Source organism: Bufo bufo, chromosome 5, assembly GCF_905171765.1.
Source record: "Bufo bufo chromosome 5, aBufBuf1.1, whole genome shotgun sequence".
Lineage (NCBI taxonomy): Eukaryota > Metazoa > Chordata > Amphibia > Anura > Bufonidae > Bufo > Bufo bufo.
Genome location: NC_053393.1, coordinates 222,856,588 through 222,877,858, shown reverse-complemented (window position 1 = coordinate 222,877,858; position 21,271 = coordinate 222,856,588).

The window sequence follows — 21,271 nt, the reverse complement described above, 5'->3', positions numbered from 1 at the left end:
GGACTGGATTGTTTTAGCTATATGTAAAACAAGAGTGAGCTGTTATACAGGGTGAGATGCAGCCAGGTTGAACTACCTCTCCCCTTTCAGCCAGCTGTGATCTTGGCATGGAGGTGACGAGTGGGGCCAGTAGGGGACATGCTGACAGGCTGCATACCTGACGCCAGGGGGATGGATAACATGCATTTCTGTGGTCCGCCTCCCCATCAATTAGAGCCATACTGCTTTTCTATAGTTACACGCTACAGTAATAGTGATAATGAATATTGCTAGAGATGAATATATAATGTATTTCTGAAAAGCGATTTTCATCCTCTGTCACCATAAACATTATTGTTTTCATTTATTTAAAAAAAAAGCACGGCAGGTTTCCAGACAGGTCGACTACTAGTGCTTTGTTCTGTTCATATTACGGATGCAACACTCTGAACTCACTGTTCATCAGTAATCACAGTTCATCAGTAATCAGTTACAGCGCTCCAACTCATTTTCTGATGATTTACAGGAGGTTCAGATGTTGTGTCCATAATAGGTGAGAGATAAAGCATTTGCACTACTCCCATCTGAAATCACCCTTTATAAACACATTATATTAGATTAAAGGGGTTTTCCCATCACAGACAATGGGGGCATATCGCTAGGATATGCCCCCATTGTCTGATAGGTGCGGGTCCCACTGCTGGGACCCGCACCTATATCGAGAACGGAGCCCCGAAAGTGAAGGAGGGCGCACTGCGCATGCAAAGCCGCCCTCCATTCATTTCTATGGGGCCGCCGAAAATAGCCTAACCCTGGCTCAGCTATTTCCGTCGGCCTCATAGAAATGAATGGGAGCATGGGCCGCGCATGAGCAGTACGCTTCCATTCACTTCTATGGGAGAGGTGGGGATTAGGGCTTGGTGGTGGATGGACCCCGGTAAATCTGGGGTCCTCCAGCCGCAGCACTCCCCGCTCTGTTCTCTGGGACCCTCACCTATCAGGCAATTGAGGCATATGCTAGCGATATGCCCCCATTGTCTAAGATGGGAATACCCCTTTAAGGGTGCTGCCTCATATTAAGTTTTTTTTTACACAGTTTTTGAAGTCAAAATCAGGAGTGGATCATAAAAGGATCAACTGTATTAGGCCTCATGCACACGACCATTGTTTGCTTCTGCGTCCGTTCCGCCAATTTAGCGTTTCAGGTGCGGACCCATTCATTTCTATGGACCGTTTAAAATGCGGATAGTGCACCGTTTGCCATCCGCGTCCGTGATTCGTGGTTCTAGTCCGTCAAAAAAATATAACCTGTCCTATTTTTTCCGCAGAAAACGGTTCGCGGACCCATTCAAGTCAATGGGACCGCGAAAAAGCGCGGAAGCACAACAGAAGCCATCCGTCTGTCATCCGCATCCGCGTTTTTCACAGATCAGTTGCCTGGCAACCTGTGGCTCTGAACTTTTGGCAATTAAAAAAAAAAATTGTACAGGAAGTTCCATCTGCCAGATTTCAAACTGTGGTGATTTCTGGACACATGCTAGAGAGAGTTGGTGCATTTTGCCTGAGAAAGCTTGATTTTGCCATTCAAAATGCCAAAGTGGGATGTTGAAAGGCTGATAACCTTGGTGCAGGAAAGCCCCGAGCTGTGGGACACACGCACAAATGTGTACCTAGATCCGGTGAAGAAGGAGGTTGCCTGGGAGAAAGTGGCACGGCGTATGAGGCGTGCAGAATGGGAAAAAGCTGATGCCAGGGGTCGTGCGGAATTAGGTAAGTGTCTTGGCCCTGTGTTGTTCTTTATGCTGTTGCTAGTACTTACATCTCTTCAGATTCATGTCCCTTTTGTGGGCAGGCTTAATTCTGTTGTGGTATGGACATGTTTTATGGTTTGTTAAGGCACTTTTTACCTCACAACCTCATGTTTTTAAGGGAGTCTGTCATCAAAGTTTCACCTTTTTAACCCTTCCCATAGCTTTCTAGCAGCCTTACAGTTAATAAAAACGTTACCTTTATGAGCAATCCTGGACTTATAAAACCGGCAAAAAACAACTTAGTAGCATATGCAAATGAGGGCTCGCAAGTGCCCAGGGGCGGCGTTACCCTCGTAGGTGCGCAGCTGGCTCAGCTATTGTCGCTTCCCCCCACCCATTCTTTCCCTCTGACCGCCCATCTACTTACTTCTTGTTTGACCGAGATCCTGCGCCTGCGCACTCAGTCCGTCAGCTGGCGCGTGCGCACTGCGATGCCCATTCCTTGTACGGCATCACAGTAATTAATGCGCATGCGCCTGCTAACGGCGCGAAGCCCGCGCATGCGCATTAATTACTGTGATGCCGTACAAGGAATGGGCATCGCAGTGCGCAGGCGCGGGATCTCGGCGAAACAAGAAGTAAGTAGATGGGCGGTCAGAAGGAAAGAATGGGCGGGGGGAAGCGACAATAAGGCTGAGCTAGCTGGGCACATACGAGGGTAACGCCGCCCCTGGGCACTTGCGAGCCCTCATTTGCATATGCTACTAAGTTGTTTTTTGCCGGTTTTATAAGTCGAGGATTGCTCATAAAGGTAACTGTCACGGGGTTCCGAAGGTGCACTCGGTCCCCCATTGCCCGCAGAACTGTTGCTTAGCTTTTGGAATGAGGTTCTGTGTTTGACCTCATTCCCAGGGCGGCTTTGCTAGCTGGGTGGCTCCTTGCTCCTAAGTCTGCCTTGAGCGCCGAGCTGATCACTCGGTGCTCGACTGGTTGGTCTGTCGGTCATGTGACGCTGGCCACGTCACATGACCCTCACTCCCCACTATAAATACAGGCAGCCTGCTGGCTACAGGTTGCCTGTTAATTTCTAGGTTCCTGGTATTTGTTGGACTGCTGAATACTTACCTGATCCTGTTCCTTGACCATCCTTTTGCCTGATCCTCCTGTACTGCGCATCCGTCCTGGTATTGTGACCTCGGCTCCCACCTGACTACTCTCTTAGGACTCCTCTTGTACTTCTCTGCTCTCCTGGTATTTATGACCCCGGCTTCTCCTGACAATTCTCTGCTTGCTCCATTTGTACTTTGCAGCTTTCCTGGTATTGACTCGATCTGTTCACGTCCTGTTGTTTGTCTGTCTGTCATCCCTGCACTTACTCCAAGTTAGGGATTGCCGTCCAGTTGTCCCCTGTCATTAGGACTCGCGAGGCAAGTAGGCAGGGCCAGGGGTAAGGGTGGAGCGCAGTGGTCACTTCCCTCCCCCCTGTGTGTGTGTGTACGCGACCGTTACAGTAACATTTTTATTAACTGTAAGGCTGCTAGAAAGCTATAGGAAGGGTTAAAAAGGTGAAACTTTGATGACAGACTCCCTTTAACCGCCTCCGGACCGCCTAATGCAGGATCGCGTTCCGGAGGTGGCAGCTGCAGGCAGAGTCACGCATATACGCGTCATCTCGTGAGACGCGAGATTTCGCTCAAAGCCAGCCCGCGCATGCGCATCGCGGGCCGGCAAAAGTTAGAGGACAAGTTCGTCATCAACCTGCCAGCCAATGATCGTCGCTGGCAGGTTTATGATTTTCAAAAAAACAAATCACAAGCCATCAAACACCTTATATTTATAAATATAAGGTGTTAAATGGCTTCTCTGCTCCTCTGCTGGTCCTTTTGGTCGGTTGGTTCCAGCAGAGGAGCAGACATCAGTGAGTACACACCAAACACTTCACTTAGCCCCAGATCACCCCAATTAACCCCTTGATCACCCCTGTCAATCACTAGTGAAAGGGAAAAAAGTGATCAGTGTAAACTGTCACTTATTTTTTTCACTGGTATTGACTGATAGGTTTTAGGATAGTTTAGGCCCCTTGGTTAGGTAGTTAGCGATCGTTTAGCGCCCAGCCCACCGCACCGCAGTCACTGATTAGCGTATCGCTAATCAGCATTTGTACTTTTATAGTATCTGTAAGTGATCAGAACTGATCACAGTCAGATCTATAATAGTATTAGTGTCACCTTAGTTCGCCCTCCATCCAAAACACAGTGTTTGCCCGATCAGGCCTGATCGTTTGCCCACACGTGCGTTCACCCACGCCCGCCCTGCCGCAGTGACAATTTATTTTTTATTTTTTGATCACTGCACAATCATTTCACAAGCGCTGCGGTGATAAAAAAAAAATCTGTTTTGATATTTTTTATCAATCGCAGCGGCTTCCGGTACTTCGCTAGCCTCACATTTGTAAGACAGGCTTGCTTTTTTTCTTGGGTAGTCTCAGGGAATACCCCCTAAATTTAGTTGACCAAATGGCAAACAAGGGGTATTCTTCTGAAGAGGCCTACAGGATTCTGACCCAGTCGGATGAGGAATGGGAACCCTCATCTGACGAATCCAGCGGGTCAGAATATGAACCTGTAGAAAGCAGTGGCAGTCTGACCCAAAGTTCGGACGAGGAGGTTGAGGTCCCTGATACCACCAGGCGTACCCGGCCCCGTGTTGCTAGACCACAGGTTGCGCAGGATCCGCTTCAAGGGCAGCAGGGTAGGGCTGGCGCTGTCGGTTTACGCGGTGAGGCATACACCAGCAGCGCAGCCCACCTTGGACCTAGTACCAGCACTGCCGTACAACATGGTTAAGTGGCGAGCACCAGAAGGGCAGTTGATGCTGGTATGGTGGCACGTGCAGTAGTTACCCCGTCGCAGCCACCGCACAGACAGGCCCGTAGAGCCCCTAGAGTCTCTGAGGTGCTGGCAAACCCTGATTGGCAGTCCCCAACTTCAGCCACACCTGTAGTTCCCCCTTTCACCGCCCAGTCTGGAGTTCGGGTTGAGACAGCTCAGATCGGTTCGGCACTGGGATTTTTTGAGCTGTTCTTGACTGCGGAGCTCTTGGACTTAGTTGTGGCAGAAACAAATCGGTATGCCACTCAATTTATAGCCGCGAACCCAGGAAGCTATTATGCCCAGCCTTTCCGGTGGAAACCAGTCCAAGTTTCCGAATTAAAAATATTTCTGGGCCTTCTCCTCAACATGGGTCTAACCAAAAAGCATGAATTGCGGTCATATTGATCCACGAACCCAATTCATCACATGCCCATGTTCTCTGCTGCTATGTCCAGGGCACGATTTGAGGTCATCCTGCTTTTCCTGCACTTTAGCGACAACACCACCTCCCGTCCCAGAGGCCACCCAGCTTTTGACCGGCTCCACAAAATTCGGCCCCTCATAGACCACTTCAACAACAAATTTGCAGATTTGTATACCCCTGAGCAAAACATCTGCGTAGACGAGTCCCTTATATTTTACCGGGCGCCTTGGCTTCAAACAATACATCCCAACCAAGCGCGCCCGGTATGGGGTCAAATTGTATAAGCTCTGTGAAAGGGCCACAGGCTATACCCACAAATTTCGGATCTATAAGGGTAAAGATCAGACCCTGGAGTGTGCCCCTCTTCAGGCATTTGTTCCTAGAACAGATTGGCTGCTGTGGCACCGTGCGACCTAGTCGCCGGGGATTCCCCCAACGGCTCGTTACCACCCGTCTTGCAAGGGGGGAGAGGGCCGTCTACACGAGCGACATTTCCCCAATGTCGTTGCTGGTACCTCAACCCAACCGTGACCCCGAAAAAGATGTCGTGTCTGTAGCAGGAGTGGAATAAGGCGTGACACCCGCTATTTCTGTCCTGACTGCCCTGACCACCCTGCCCTATGCTTAGGGGAGTGTTTCCGGAAGTACCACACACAGGTACATTTAGCATAGGGATTGCATCTCACAGGACAGGCACACGGGGCTATTAGGGCCCTTTCACTCACAGCTGCTGCAAACATCTCCTTTCACCTGGGACAAAGTGCATAATGTACTTCGCCACATCTTTGGGCGATTTGCGCTTTGCACATTGTCCCATGAGGAAGGAGAGGTTTGTCCTATAAAGGTAAAAAAAAAAAAAAAAACACTGGTAAGCAAAAAAGTTAACGTTCTGTTCAAAAACTTAAATAAAGTTTATATGTTCCGTTCAAATGTTATTATAAAGTTAATAAATTTATTGCGTTGCGGCCTGTTTTTCTTTTTTGTTTTGTTTTTTTTACCTTCCAGGTGGACCAACCGATCGACTAGCTGCAGCACTGATGTGCATTCTGACAGAAGCATTGCGCTGCTGTCAGATTACACAAAAGTCGGTATATGCGGCGCTGCAAGACGAGATTTCTCCTCTGCAGTAAAAGATACGTTTGCCGAGGCATATGAGCTGAGGGGGTGGCGGTGTTCATATGCTTTGGCAAACACTTTGTATATAAAAAAAAATAAAAAAATCCCGGCAATGATTTATTCATCCACATCGATTGATGTGAATGGAGAAATCAGGTTTGCCAGGGCATACGGGCTAAGTGGGTATGGATGTTGGGCGGAGCTCCTATGTCCTGGCAGACGCCTTTCCCCTCCTTTTTTTTTTTTTTGGCAGAGATTTTTTCATCCACATTGATCGATGCGAATGAGGAAATCTGTGCCGTTCATTTTTTCTTTCAGCCCAGAGGCTGAACGGAAAAAAAAAATCTCATTACCCGTATGCTCAATATAAGGAGAATAGCAGAAACTCCTAATGCTGGCCATACATGTAATGATTGTGGAGACCCTCAAATGCCAGGGCAGTGCAAACACCCCACAAATGACCCCATTTTGGAAAGAAGACACCCCAAGGTATTCGCTGAGGGGCATATTGAGTCCATGAAAGATTGAAATTTTTGTCCCAAGTTAGCGGAAAGGGAGACTTTGTGAGAAAAAAATAAAAAATAAATCAATTTCCGCTAACTTGTGGCAAAAAAAAAAAAAATTCGATGAACTTGCCATGCCCCTCATTGAATACCTTGGGGTGTCTTCTTTCCAAAATGGGGTCACATGTGGGGTATTTATACTGCCCTGGCATTTTAGGGGCCCTAAAGCGTGAGAAGAAGTCTGGAATCCAAATGTCTAAAAATGCCCTCCTAAAAGGAATGTGGGCCCCTTTGCGCATCTAGGCTGCAAAAAAGTGTCACACATGTGGTATCGCTGTACTCAGGAGAAGTTGGGGAATGTGTTTTGGGGTGTCATTTTACATATACCCATGCTGGGTGAGATAAATATCTTGGTCAAATGCCAACTTTGTATAAAAAAATGGGAAAAGTTGTCTTTTGCCGAGATATTTCTCTCACCCAGCATGGGTATATGTAAAAAGACACCCCAAAAAACATTACCCTACTTCTTCTGAGTACGGTGATACCAGATGTGTGACACTTTTTTGCAGCCTAGGTGGGCAAATGGGCCCACATTCCAAAGAGCACCTTTCGGAATTCACAGGGCATTTTTTACACATTTTGATTTCAAACTACTTCTCACACATTAGGGCCCCTAAAAGGCCAGGGCAGTATAACTTCCCCACAAGTGACCCCATTTTGGAAAGAAGACACCCCAAGGTATTCCGTGAGGGGCATGGCGAGTTCCTAGAATTTTTTATTTTTTGTCACAAGTTAGCGGAAAATGATGATTTATTATTTTTTTTTCTTACAAAGTCTCATATTCCACTAACTTGTGACATAAAATAAAAACTTCCATGAACTCACTATGCCCATCAAGAAATACCTTGGGGTGTCTTCTTTCCAAAATGAGGTCATTTGTGGGGTAGTTTTACTGCCCTGGCATTCTAGGGGCCCTAATGTGTGAGAAGTAGTTTGAAATCAAAATGTGTAAAAAATGCCCTGTGAAATCCGAAAGGTGCTCTTTGGAATGTGGGCCCCTTTGCCCACCTAGGCTGCAAAAAAGTGTCACACATCTGGTATCGCCGTACTCAGGAGAAGTTGGGCAATGTGTTTTGGGGTGTCATTTTACATATACCCATGCTGGGTGAGAGAAATATCTTGGCAAAAGACAACTTTTCCCAATTTTTTATACAAAGTTGGCATTTGACCGAGATATTTCTCTCACCCAGCATGGGTATATGTAAAATGACACCCCAAAACACATTTCCCAACTTCTCCTGAGTACGGCGATACCAGATGTGTGACACTTTTTTGGAGCCTAGGTGGGCAAAGGGGCCCACATTCCAAAGAGCACCTTTCGGATTTCACAGGTCATTTTTTACACATTTTGATTTCAAACTACTTCTCACACATTAGAGCTCCTAGAATGCCAGGGCAGTATAACTACCCCACAAGTGACCCCATTTTGGAAAGAAGACACCCCAAGGTATTTCTTGATGGGCATAGTGAGTTCATGGAAGTTTTTATTTTTTGTCAAAAGTTAGTGGAATATGAGACTTTGTAAGGAAAAAAAATAAAAATAAAAAATCATTTTCCGCTAACTTGTGACAAAAGATAAAAAGTTCTATGAACTCACTATACCCATCAGCGAATACCTTAGGGTGTCTACTTTCCGAAATGCGGTCATTTGTGGGGTTTTTCTACTGTCTGGGCATTGTAGAACCTCAGGAAACATGACAGGTGCTCAGAAAGTCAGAGCTGCTTTAAAAAGCAGAAATTCACATTTTTGTACCATAGTTTGTAAACGCTATAACACTTACCCAAACCATTTTTTTTTAACCAAACATTTTTTTTAATCAAAAACATGTAGAACCATAAATTTAGAGAAAAATTTATATATGGATGTCTTTTTTTTTTTGCAAAAAAAATTGGTAAATTTCGATTAATACCAAAAAAAGTAAAAATGTCAGCAGCAATGAAATACCACCAAATGAAAGCTCTATTAGTGAGAAGAAAAGGAGGTAAAATTCATTTGGGTGGTAAGTTGCATGACCGAGCAATAAACGGTGAAAGTAGTGTAGTGCAGAAGTGAAAAAAGTGGCCTGGTCATTAAGGGTGTTTAAGCTAGGGGGGCTGAGGTGGTTAATGGCTGTCCCAACCTTACCTCATGCTCACAGTAGTACTGTATATCCAGCATGTATGTGCAGTATTTTGGTGACGCACGTGACCCTGTTTTAAAAAATGGCCAAAGATATGTTTATACTTCACATAACTTAAAGTTTTTGGAAAACAAAGGCCTAGCATAAATTATCTTGTCCTAACTGGATAGATAGAAACATAGGATAGTCACAGCTGCCCTAGTGTACCATGTGCTGTGTATTTGGCCCTTGTTCTGTTGTTTATTTGCCCTTTTTTTTTTATCCATAATTTAAAACATGTTTTATGTTATTGTGTACAATGACTTTTTTTCTTGTTTGCTGCTTTCACAGTTAAAAAAATGAAGACCCGCTGGAATAGTTGCCATGACCAATTCCGGCAGGAGTGCAACGAAAGGGGCCGGAGTGGTGAAGGCTCATCCCGAAAAAGGCCATACATTCCTCACAGCTTCAATTTCTGAGGCCGGTGATGGACATTTTTTTGCATAAAAATTTACAGTTAATTTAAACTGTTATATATGTGTTTGCCCACTGTCAGAATATATAATTTTTTTTATTTGAAAGTTTTTATGTGAAAAATTTTTATTAACATTTTTAATATAGGTTAGCTTTGAGAAATGTTTGCCTCACACTAATTACACTTTGAAACTATTATTGCATCTTTTCACTGGGGTTGAAATTCAATTTGGGTACAATGCGTGCAGGGAAAGCATTGCACCTGCATTGTATATGTACCCTTTTCAAAAAAAAGATGCTGTACAGATATGGCGAGATTTTGACGCACCACTTGTGTGGTGTGTGAAAATGCCAGCCTGCTGTAAGATTGTGCAATTTTGTTGCTACACAGGCCCAATAGAAATGATAGCTTCTGTGTTAATTCAGAACGCATAGCCAGGAAAGTGCATATACATTTGGTGTAAATGTCCTGCATGTTTGCTAGGAGATGATAGTGATGAGCAACGTTGGACCTCATTAAAATAAGCAACGTCCCGTTGCAGATGAGTGTTTATCCCGCTGCCAGTCTACTATTGAGCTTCTGCGTGGACCTTCCAGCACTGCCGGGGTCACATTCATTTTTAAACATTTATGATGCTCTGTTAACCCTTTACACATTTGTAATTTCTAGTAGAACCCTGGCCTAATAATAATGACAGTCTAATCCCATACATTCATGAACTGTTAAGGGGTACCTACCATCATAAATCTGTAGAATGATATGTCACCACGGCAGTGCTATTAGGTCATGGCGGAAGCAGAGTTGGGGATTTGCTGCGTCAGGAACTCTCCTTTGCAAGGGAGCTAATCAATTTTTGTAAAAAATATCCCTCTTAAAATGGTTAGCGTAGAAACGCTGAGCTTTTACAAATATTAAACTTTTTTAATGTAATGAGTATTTCAGTTTTATGTAACTATATGTGTAAAAACCAACACTTTCAGTTGATTGTGTAGCCGGCCTATTCTTCTTGCTTTTTCTTGTAGAACTTTACAATAGACATTTATTGACATAATTGTGTTCTCCACCTGGTGTCACGGATGTAGTAGGAGAGAACACCAAAAGACAACAAGACGGAAGGGAAAAGACACTAGGCCTCACCGCTAGGGAAGGAAAAGGGTCACCACCTATGAAACCCTGATCCCGGCCCTAACTCCTATCCATATGGGCACCTCTCAATGGTAGAGATGCCCATACACAGGAACCTAGAAAACCCTGGTGGCCCTCAGATGCCCTAGACTTATGACCGGGCTGAGACAACCCGCTCCTTCCCTGGTGAAGGAACCAGCAACTCACTGAGGCCTAGTAAACAACAGAGGGGGGAGGAATACAAAACACAACAAGCGGAAAACTTAACTTCTAAGGATGATGGAAGATGGATGATCAGGACTTCAACTAGAACCACACTCCAGCTCTTCCAACACCAAATGAAGCTATCCAGAGCAAGGAGTGATGGGTGGAGTCCAACTAAATAGGGCAAGGTAAAGGTTACATGATCCACACCTGAACAGGAGGTGTGGACATACAAGCAACTCACAGACAAAGTGAAACCAAAAGATGCTGTCAGATCACTCTTCTTAAACCTGTCACCGGTGTGACACCTGGTGAGTGGAACTATGTCAACAAAGGTTTTTAGTCATCTTTTTAATTAAAAAAATTAAGATAACAATGTTGTCTGGCTCATCAAGTGTTTTTTTTTTTAAAAGTATTCCCTCAATTCACATTGTTGTTTGCAGTCTTTAGAAATAATGCAATTATTGAACCCTATAGCCATGTTAAAATGGTTAAAAAATGAAATTAAACGAAGATATAAACCAAACACCAACTCCATCAGTGAAGAAGTCGTTATTTTTGTGTCTGGTGCAAACCTACAGTTTCTTAAAAAACGCAACACAATCGCAGTCCAAACTAACCTAAATTGCGTGGCCACTCACACGACTTACCACCACTGCACCCTGCAATCTTCTGGCCCCAATCCACCCAACCAGTGTGAATCCTGGCAATCTTTAAATGACAGATTGCTAAAAAAAGCAAAGAATGAAAATTCACTTTTGCCTTTTGTGAGGTACCACAGGGGTGTTCAACGTGCGTCCTTTCTGCTGTTGCAAACATGCAGCTCCCAACATACACTTGTGTAGGCTGATAGCTGTAGCTTGTCTGGGAATGATGTGAGTAGGACTTTAGCAACAGCTTGATGGGCTCAGGTTGAGCTGGCTAGATCTGCATTGGACTTGAAATCAGCACTTGGTTAGCTCCACGATGTGTCAAGGCCCAGCAGGCTTTGTTTTTTTCAATTGGATATTTGCACAGTGTCCAAAACAACAGTCCTAAAATGGTTGGTTGATGCTTGGTGTACTTACTGTTTAATAAAGATGTTACTTTACCATTAGGCTCCCGTTTGATATTAATGATACCTCACCTTATATAATAGACCTACAGCACTATGTTTGACGAAAGGATTTTGTGTGTTTGTTTAGTAAATTTGACCAATACATTAATTTCTATTTTTTTATTTAATCTATTTACAGTACTGTGGACAGCCTGGAAGAACCCGAGGACTCGGATGTTGGTGGAGACGAAACTCCACTTGTTTTTTTGCCAGAGCCAAGTCCCACACCCACACCAGCTGAAGAGTCCACTTAACCGGCCATGGCAACAACAGTCGTGACAGAAGAGAGTCCTCAGACATCCCCACAGTGTCGGCCCAGGACAAGGAGGGAGTGCCCGCCAGTCAACCTCTGGGCTAGTAACTCGGGAAATGATTGATGCCCGGGTTATTGAGTTCCTAGCCAAGAGGAGGAGTGAGGGCCAGGAGGAAGCCTTGCTAAGGGGTCTCGCACACTTATTGCGTGGTTTCCCCAGAACAAGACATAATTTATGTGTAGCCGGTGTGGCTATAGTTTTTGAACTTTTTTCTCAGGAAAATCCAGGCGATGTTCTATCGCAATTGAATAATTTAAGGGTACAAAACATGCCCCAACAATCACACCATGTCACCAGCTACCCCCCACAACCACCCCATGCCCAACCTACTTATGGGCCGAATCCTTTTTGCTGGCCCACAGTTCCAAATCCACCAGCAAGCCATCCATCTTCTGTTGGCCCTTTGCCATCAGAGGCCCAACGACCTCAGGCACAACAGGCCGTGTTTTTTACAAACCCCGGCCCGTTCAGTCGGGATTTGTTTGATTTATAAATAAGTGTAGTGATCAGCAATAACAAATTATGTTCTTTATTATGTTCAATTGTGTAATACAAGATTATTGTGTGTTTCTTTTTGGGGTGGGCTTTGTTTGCACTAAAATTTGAGTTTATTTGTCAACTAAATGTATATTAGGTCTACCAAAAAATGCATAACAATAAAGAGCCCTCGACACACCAATCAACCTTTTTGGTTGAGAAGAATAAACAATATGATGTTGTAAGGATCCATGTGGAAGCCAACATTTTCAATTTGGGATGTTCTTGCTTCGAAGACACATTATAAATAAAAAAATTAGTTTGACGTCATAAAGACACACACACCATAATTAAAGTATTAAAGGGGTTATCCGAGTTAACTTAATTTCTCTCTATGGCTTTATTTCCCCTATACATTAGTTTTCCTAAATAACTTGCAGTACCTATCTTGTGCCGTTTCTCTGCTACACTAAACAGTCATGTGACCGCCCACGTCATCAGCTGTGACGTTCCGTTTACATGGAGCTCTCTGCTTGTCGGAGTGACTAAGCCATGTAAATGGAACGTCATCAGCCTTGGCCACGCCCCCACCTCTCTGGATTACAGTCCGTGCGGCTGTGAGTTGATCGCGCATGCGCGATCCTCACTTGTGCCGCGGCTACCTCAAAGTTCCTCCCTTCGGCTAATAGGTGATCGCATATGCGCGATCATCAGGCCAGGCAAAACCAGCAATAGCTTGGGGCCCCGAACTGGTTGTGGCCCCGAGCTGGCCAAGCAGAGTAACAGTCAGAAGATCCATCCAATGGTATAAAATATTCTAACCCCCAGGCGTTCCCATGGTGATGGGGACGCTTGCCTGGTTAGAATATACCATCGGATCTGAGTTTTTCGAGCTCAGTGAGATCGTAAAAAACTCAAATCCGATGGTATATTCTAAGCCCCAAGCGTTCCCATGGTGACAGGGACGCTTGCCTGGGGGTTAGAATATACAGGGCGCTGTAGTGAGCTCTTTACTTGCATTCTTGGCTCTGTACTCCGGTAAAAGCAGAGCAGGCAGTTCGGGGGGCGGCGCTCACTCACTGTCACTGACGTCACGCGCCTGCTCCTCCCACTAGGCGGAGCAGGCGCGTGACGTCAGTGAATGAACGCTGCCTGCACTGCCTGCTGTTGTTACCGGAGCTCAGCCAAAGTAAGAGTCTGAGACTCATAGATTTCAAAATAATAATAAAATAGCTCTGCATAGAAAAATGAAGTGAATGATTAGTACTGCTGCTGTGAGCGTCGGGGAGGGGGATCTGTGGATGGCACTGTAGGGGGATCTGTGGTCTGTGGATGGCAGGCAGTGCCATCCACAGATCCCCCTACAGTGCCATCCACAGATCCCCCCTCCCCTAAACAGTGCCATCCACACAGATCTCCCCCCTAAACAGTGCCATCCACAGACCCCCCTACAGTGCCATCCACAGATCCCCCTACAGTGCCATCCACAGACCACAGATCCCCCTCCCCTAAACAGTGCCATCCACACAGATCTCCCCCCTAAACAGTGCCATCCACAGATCCCCCCTCCCCTAAACAGTGCCATGATCATCATGATGGCACTGTTTAGGGGAGGGGGGATCTGTGGATGGCACTGTAGGGGGATCTGTGGATGGCACTGCCATACACAGATCCCCCCTAAACAGTGCCATCCGCAGATCTCCCTAAATAAACAGTGCCATCTACAGATCCCCCGTAAACAGTGCCATCCACTGATCCCCCCTCCACTAAACAGTGCCATGATCATCATGATGGCACTGTTTAGGGGGGATCTGTGGATGGCACTGTTTAGGGGGGGATCTGTGGATGGCACTGCCATACACAGATCCCCCCTAAACAGTGCCATCCGCAGATCTCCCCCATAAACAGTGCCATCTACAGATCCCCCGTAAACAGTGCCATCCACTGATCCCCCCTCCCCTAAACAGTGCCATCCACAGATCTCCCCCATAAACACTGCCATCTACAGATCCCCCGTAAACAGTGCCATCCACTGATCCCCCCTCCCCTAAACAGTGCCATGATCATCATGATGGCACTGTTTAGGGGGGATCTGTGGATGGCACTGTTTAGGGGGGGGATCTGTGGATGGCACTGCCATACACAGATCCCCCCTAAACAGTGCCATCCGCAGATCTCCCCCATAAACAGTGCCATCTACAGATCCCCCGTAAACAGTGCCATCCACTGATCCCCCCTCCCCTAAACAGTGCCATCCACAGATCTCCCCCATAAACACTGCCATCTACAGATCCCCCGTAAACAGTGCCATCCACTGATCCCCCCTCCCCTAAACAGTGCCATGATCATCATGATGGCACTGTTTAGGGGGGATCTGTGGATGGCACTGTTTAGGGGGGGGGATCTGTGGATGGCACTGCCATACACAGATCCCCCCTAAACAGTGCCATCCGCAGATCTCCCCCATAAACAGTGCCATCTACAGATCCCCCGTAAACAGTGCCATCCACTGATCCCCCCTCCCCTAAACAGTGCCATGATCATCATGATGGCACTGTTTAGGGGGGATCTGTGGATGGCACTGTTTAGGGGGGAGATCTGTGGATGGCACTGTTTAGGGGGGATCTGTGTATGGCAGTGCCATCCACAGATCCCCCTACAGTGCCATCCACAGATCCCCCCCCCTAAACAGTGCCATCCACAGATCTCCCCCATAATCTTTTGCCTGTGTGAGATATAAGATGTTGACGTTTATGCAAGGTCAGTATGTGCAGAGCAGGGTGAGGAGAAGGTCAGATCAACCCCTCCCACAAATATTCATGAGGGAGAGATGAGTCATTGTTGTTACTGCTGCATGTAAACACAGCAATAACAGAACCTAGAAAAGGTGTAAAGATCTTTTTTTTTTTCCAAAAATCAAGCTTGACTAATGTATATGTATATCCTGATTAATTTTGTTAGGTTTTATTTTTTTCCCCATAACTCGGATAACCCCTTTAACATTTTATTTATAAACATATCATCGTCGCAGAAATATTCTGTACTTGAGGTATTCGAAGAATTTTGGAACCATATACCAAAAATTCAAAATATGTTTATCAAAGTGTACTTTCATAAACATATTTATCCATTATATTTGCCTTTAAAAAAAATGTGGTCCCAAAATCCTCAGCCCGCAAGCCCACGTCAAGGGTCCTCATTCTCTTGCGAGTCCCTACACTCAACTACAACATAAATTCAATTAGCTATCTGACAAAATAAAAAACAACTAGCGAGCACAGAAGAAATTAAACACTGCCACGAATAGCGTCCATCTGCCATGGCAAGGACCCCTCTGGGCTGGAAAAGTAGTCTGCATAGAGTTCACGAACTGCAATGCCTGCAGTCCCTGGTCGTCTATGCAGGGTCCCATCCAATCCCAAAACTGTTGACAACGGAAATTCATCCATGTTAACAGAAGAGGAAGCCTCGTGAATCCTGGTGAAGTTGTGTAGAACAACACAAGCCTGAATCACCAGGGTAGCATTCTCCGGAACAATCTGTATGGATGACAAAAATACCCTCCATTTTCTAGATAGTATTCCAAAAGTGCACTCAACATACCGACGGGCATGAGTCAAGCGGTAGTTAAAAATACGCCTCCTGACATCCAAACCACGCTTTGGGAAGGGCCGCATAACATGGTTATTCAATGCAAACCCTTCATCCGCCACGATGACAAATGGAGCCGGTGGACCTGCATATCTGGGCAGTCTTCTGTACTCGGCAGGGCAAGCTGGTTGGCACGAAGCCGCTCACCCATTCTAGAAGCACTAAAGATGCGAGTATCAGCAGTGTTTCCATAGGACCTGATATCAACCATTATAAACCGGTAGTTACTGTCAGCAACAGCCATAAGCACTACCGAAAAATATTGTTTATAATTGAAGAAACGGGTCCCTGAGTGTGGTGGCTTCTTCACACGGATGTGCTTGCCATCGATTGCCCCAATGCAGTTTGGAAACTGGGCCAAAATATTGAACCCCTCAGCAATCGGAACCCAATCATCCACCTTCGGCTAGGGCATCAACGTCTCTCGGAGTTGATGCCAGATGACATGACAAGTGTGACGCACAATCCGAGAAATTGTTGAGATTCTCAAAAGAAACTCAAAATGCAGGGATGCCAAAGAGTTCCCAGTTACAAGGAATCTTTAGAAGAAATAAATAAAAAAAAAATCACTAAATAGCTTAAAAAAGGGAACATACAATACATGTTTCATCTAATGCTTTTAAAGACACGTGTTTCAAAAATGTCCATTCATAAATAACAATATTCACAATAGCATTTGTTGGGTTTGAAAAAAACACTAGTAGCAATTGTGGTGTGGGCACTACTTCCACAAGCTATGTTAACCCAACTGTGCTAACGCCATTCCCAAGCAGAATGTATGGCCAAATGAAGGAAGAATTTAACAGTCTGCAGGATGATAAAGTTAAGCAAATCCAAAAGGAAATCCGGTTAAAAATACACGACTACCTTTGCACTTGGCATCTTAGGTATCTGGGATTTATCACTTAGTATTATGGACTAAGAAAGGTAACGCCAAAAAACATTAGCACATGTGTAAGACCAGGCTATTTTGCTAACATGGTCCTCATGCCCGAAGCAGTGAACATTACTATTTGAACTATAAAAGTACTATACTGCTTACCTCAATGTGACGATGAGCCTTTCCTCCGGAGAAATGCTGCGCGTCATATTGGAGTCCATAAAGGTAAGGACAGTACGTAGAGACGACAGCAAGCTATCAAATGTAGACACTGACATCCGACAGAACGCAAAGAACTTCTCTGGATGCTGGCAAAGATCTTGGTAGAGGGTATGAAAGTGTCCTTTCCGGTAGCGTTGGGAAACAATGGGATGCACCCAAAATCGCTGCCTTCTAATTGGTTCCTCGTCCAACAAAAGGGAGCGCTGTCCCCATCGACGAGAAATAAGCCAGTGCAGTACAACCTCTTCCTCAGAGTCATCCGCCATGGTGAACCCAAGACGCAAACTGAGAAGCAAAGATCAGCAAAGCCAACAACACTCTGTACCCTGTGAAGACTACAGAAAATGGCCGCAAAGAACTCAGGTGAATAGCATTATATACCTGTATCCTGGGTGGGGATATGAAAATGAATATTTTTTTCCTTTCTTTAAAAAATGCGGATCGCTGTTAGCGGTCCGCGAAAAAAAACGGAAGACACACGGAAACACAACGGAAACAAAAATGGAAACGGATCACGGAACAGCGGAACGGAACACAACAACGGTCGTGTGCATGAGGCCTTACAGTGTGTACTGGGGAATGGTTTTGCAGGGCAAGTTGTACTTTCTAATGCCACCATTTAAAGGGATTCTGTCAGCCCGATTTTCGATACTGAGATTTTGGTATCATCATAGAAGTCTCCATTATCTCATAAAAAATATACTAGTCTTACCCCACCTGTCATTTAATTTTTGATAAAAATAGGTTTTATGTATATGTTAATTACCTTCTTAACCTGCCCAAGGGGCTGTCCCTCCGGCCGTTTGTGCCCAGCTGCGCCCCTGATCCCTGAGCATGCGCGGGATTATGGCGCAGTGAGAAGAAAAAAAAGGCCGGAGAGGAGTGAATAAATTAACAGCGGGTTGGCGCTGGGCTCAGAGATCAGGGGTGCGGCTGGGCATAGAACGCTATCCCTCATCTCCATTGGGAGAAAGCATTCCTGCCCCGGAAGTGCATGCTTCTAGGTTTTAGCCCTCTCAGATGCCTGGGTCACATTTGACCATGGCATCTGAGAGGGTTAAATGTCTGCTGTCAACATTACCGCCAATCACAGACATTAGCCCTAGGTGTCTGCTGTACGAAACAGCAGGCACCTGGCGGCCTTGGAGCTCACTCCGCTTAAGAACGGATGCCATCTTTAAAGACCCAACATCTGCCGTACACGTACGACAGATCTCGTGAAGGGGTTAATCACCTATATATTTAGCGACATTTGCTTGCAAAATTTGGTTGGCACATTCTTTTTAACACATGCCACAATTAATTCTTCACATCTTACTTTTTGCAGATTATATTTTATTTGCATAAGGACTCTTCCAGAGTATTAATTTCAGTTAAAAATTTGATTTTTTTTTTAAAAAAACTATGTTATAAGGGAAAATAATACAGTAAATGGACTTTTATCAATTTACTTACATCATCTCCTAGCAACCATGCGTAAAAATCGCACCGCATCCGCACTTGCTTGCGGATGCTTTTGATTTTCACGCAGACCCATTCATTTCTATGGGGCCTGCATTGCGTGAAAAACGCAGAATATAGAACATGCTGCGAATTTCACGCAACACAGAAAATGACCGCTCACCTGAACAGCCCCATTGAATGAATCGGTCCGGATTTAGTGCGGGTGCAATGCGTTCACCTCACGCATTGCATCCGCACGGAATTCTCGCCTATGTGAAAGGGGCCATACAGTAATCTAACTGATGCTGATAATCTATCGGATAGTGGCTAATGCTGAATGATTAGTCCGTTGCATCTTCAGACTGTATAATCTAAGGGCTGTATTAGACTGGTAGATTTAGATGATGATTGTTTGGAAGGAAACACTCTTTCCAGACAATCTCCTGCTCATCAGTGAAGGAGACTGCTACAATTACATGCAGCAATCTCCTCCACGGTATGGGGAGGAGCGATCGCTAATGCTATAGCTCGTTGTCATACAGAATCATTATTTGCTTGCAATCAGAGCGTGATTAGATGGTACAATCTGCTGCCGGCAAACAAAGATTTTTGTGACTGCATAGAAGATGCCATTCGGCTGCACCTTTACACAGGCAGATCATCGCTAATGAGCGTTCCTACGAATACTTGTTAGTGATGATCTAGCCAACCCTCAGCCAGTGTAATACAGCCCTAAAGGTGGATTTAGACTGCCCGATTTTCAGGCAAAATCGGGAACAACCGTTCCTGCGAACACTCATTCCTGACAATCTGCCCCATTTAAATGTGCCGTTGTTCCTTGGAAACGCTTATTCATTGGTTGATCACGTTGTTTGTGCAGGCACCACCGATCATTGTTTCTGGGCAGCAGATTGTCTAGACAGCGATCTGCTGCCCAGAAACAATGATTCTGTATATGGTCGAGTGATCGCAATAGCAAAGGGGAAAAAAAGTTTTTAAAGAATAAAGAGTATCTAAATTTAAATCACTCTCCTTTCTCCATATTAAAAATAAAAATAAACAATAAAAAATATTAAAATATTAACATCGCTGGATTTCAAAACACCCAAACTAATAAAATATTAAAATATTAAAATAAACGGCCAATTCACCATTTTTTTGTCATTTCACCTCCCAAATAATTTGGGGTAAAAATTTAAAAAAGGTCATACACATTCTAAAAGATTATTCATAAAAATGACAGATTGCTATGCAATAAATGAGCCCTCACACAGTGCTGTAGATTTAAATATAAAAAAGTTATGGGGTCAGAATATGGCAAGGCAAAGTAAATATTTTTTTTATTTTTTAAGCATTAAAACACAAGAAAAAGTAAAAAAAAATTATATTGCTGTAATCATACTGGCCTAAATTTTTTTGTTAACGTCCGTTTTACTGCATAGGGAATGTCAAAAAAACAAAACCCATAAAACTGTGGCAGAATGGTGTTTTTTCCAGTTCCATCCCATTTGGATTTTTTTCCAGCCTCCCACTACATCGTATGCAGTGTTAAATGGTGCCATTTTACAACTACTCTTGCAATAAACAAGCTCTCTCAAGTTCTATGTGAACAGATAAAAAAGTTTTGGCTTTGGGAAGCAGGGAGTTAAAAACAAAAATGAAAAACGGAAAATCGCTCAGTTAGGAAGGTGTTAAGCCACGTTCCTTTCCCACAAACCCACACACCTTTCTGCTGAGCCAAAATCCTTGTTGGATGAGGTGTAAGATGGTTAGAAAAGCATCTAAAACAGTTGATAAGTGCAGTGCAAATCATGTACACCAATTCTTGGTGCAAATTGCACCAAAAAAGTGTTGCATTTTCAATAGTAAATCTGCCCCATTGTTTAGTGGGTGCATTTTTGTGGCATTTTTGGCAAGTCCTGCATTTTTAAACAGAAAGCCATAATATAAAATATTTAAAAACACCATTAAAAACAAAATAGTAAAGATGAGTTAATCAATTCTACACAAATCGAATTTGTACCAAATTTCCCAAAAATTTTGAAGTATTACAGATCAGAAAACAGTGAAAATGATGGAGGATGGTAGCATGAACCTGGGCAACACTGTGGCCTGGTTGGCTTGTTCCTAATGCATTGCAGTTAGCCTCAGCCAGTCCTGAGGGACTATAGCTGTGATGTAGTGGATGTGTCATAGGCGCTATATAACTTCCCAACCAGGAACTAGGGTTAGACATTGGAGGACTTAGGGCATCTGGCAAATAGAGAAAAGAGATCTTAAAACACAGAATATAGCTAGTTTAGTGTTGGGAAGTTTCTTTCAAATTGAGGATTAGACAGTAGCTAGTAAGGTTTATAATTACTTGACAGGGAGATAGATTTTAGAGACAGGAGTCAGTCTGTCAAATGTCTCTACATTAGTCACGCTGCATCAGACAGGCTGGCAGCCGTTTTAGTGAGTGCCTAGGCATGTAAAGATCTATAAGCCTCAGATCGCACCCCCCAGCCTCCATCAGCCTCAGATCAGACCCCATCAGACCCCCTAGCCTCCATCAGACCTCAGATCAGACTCCCAATCAG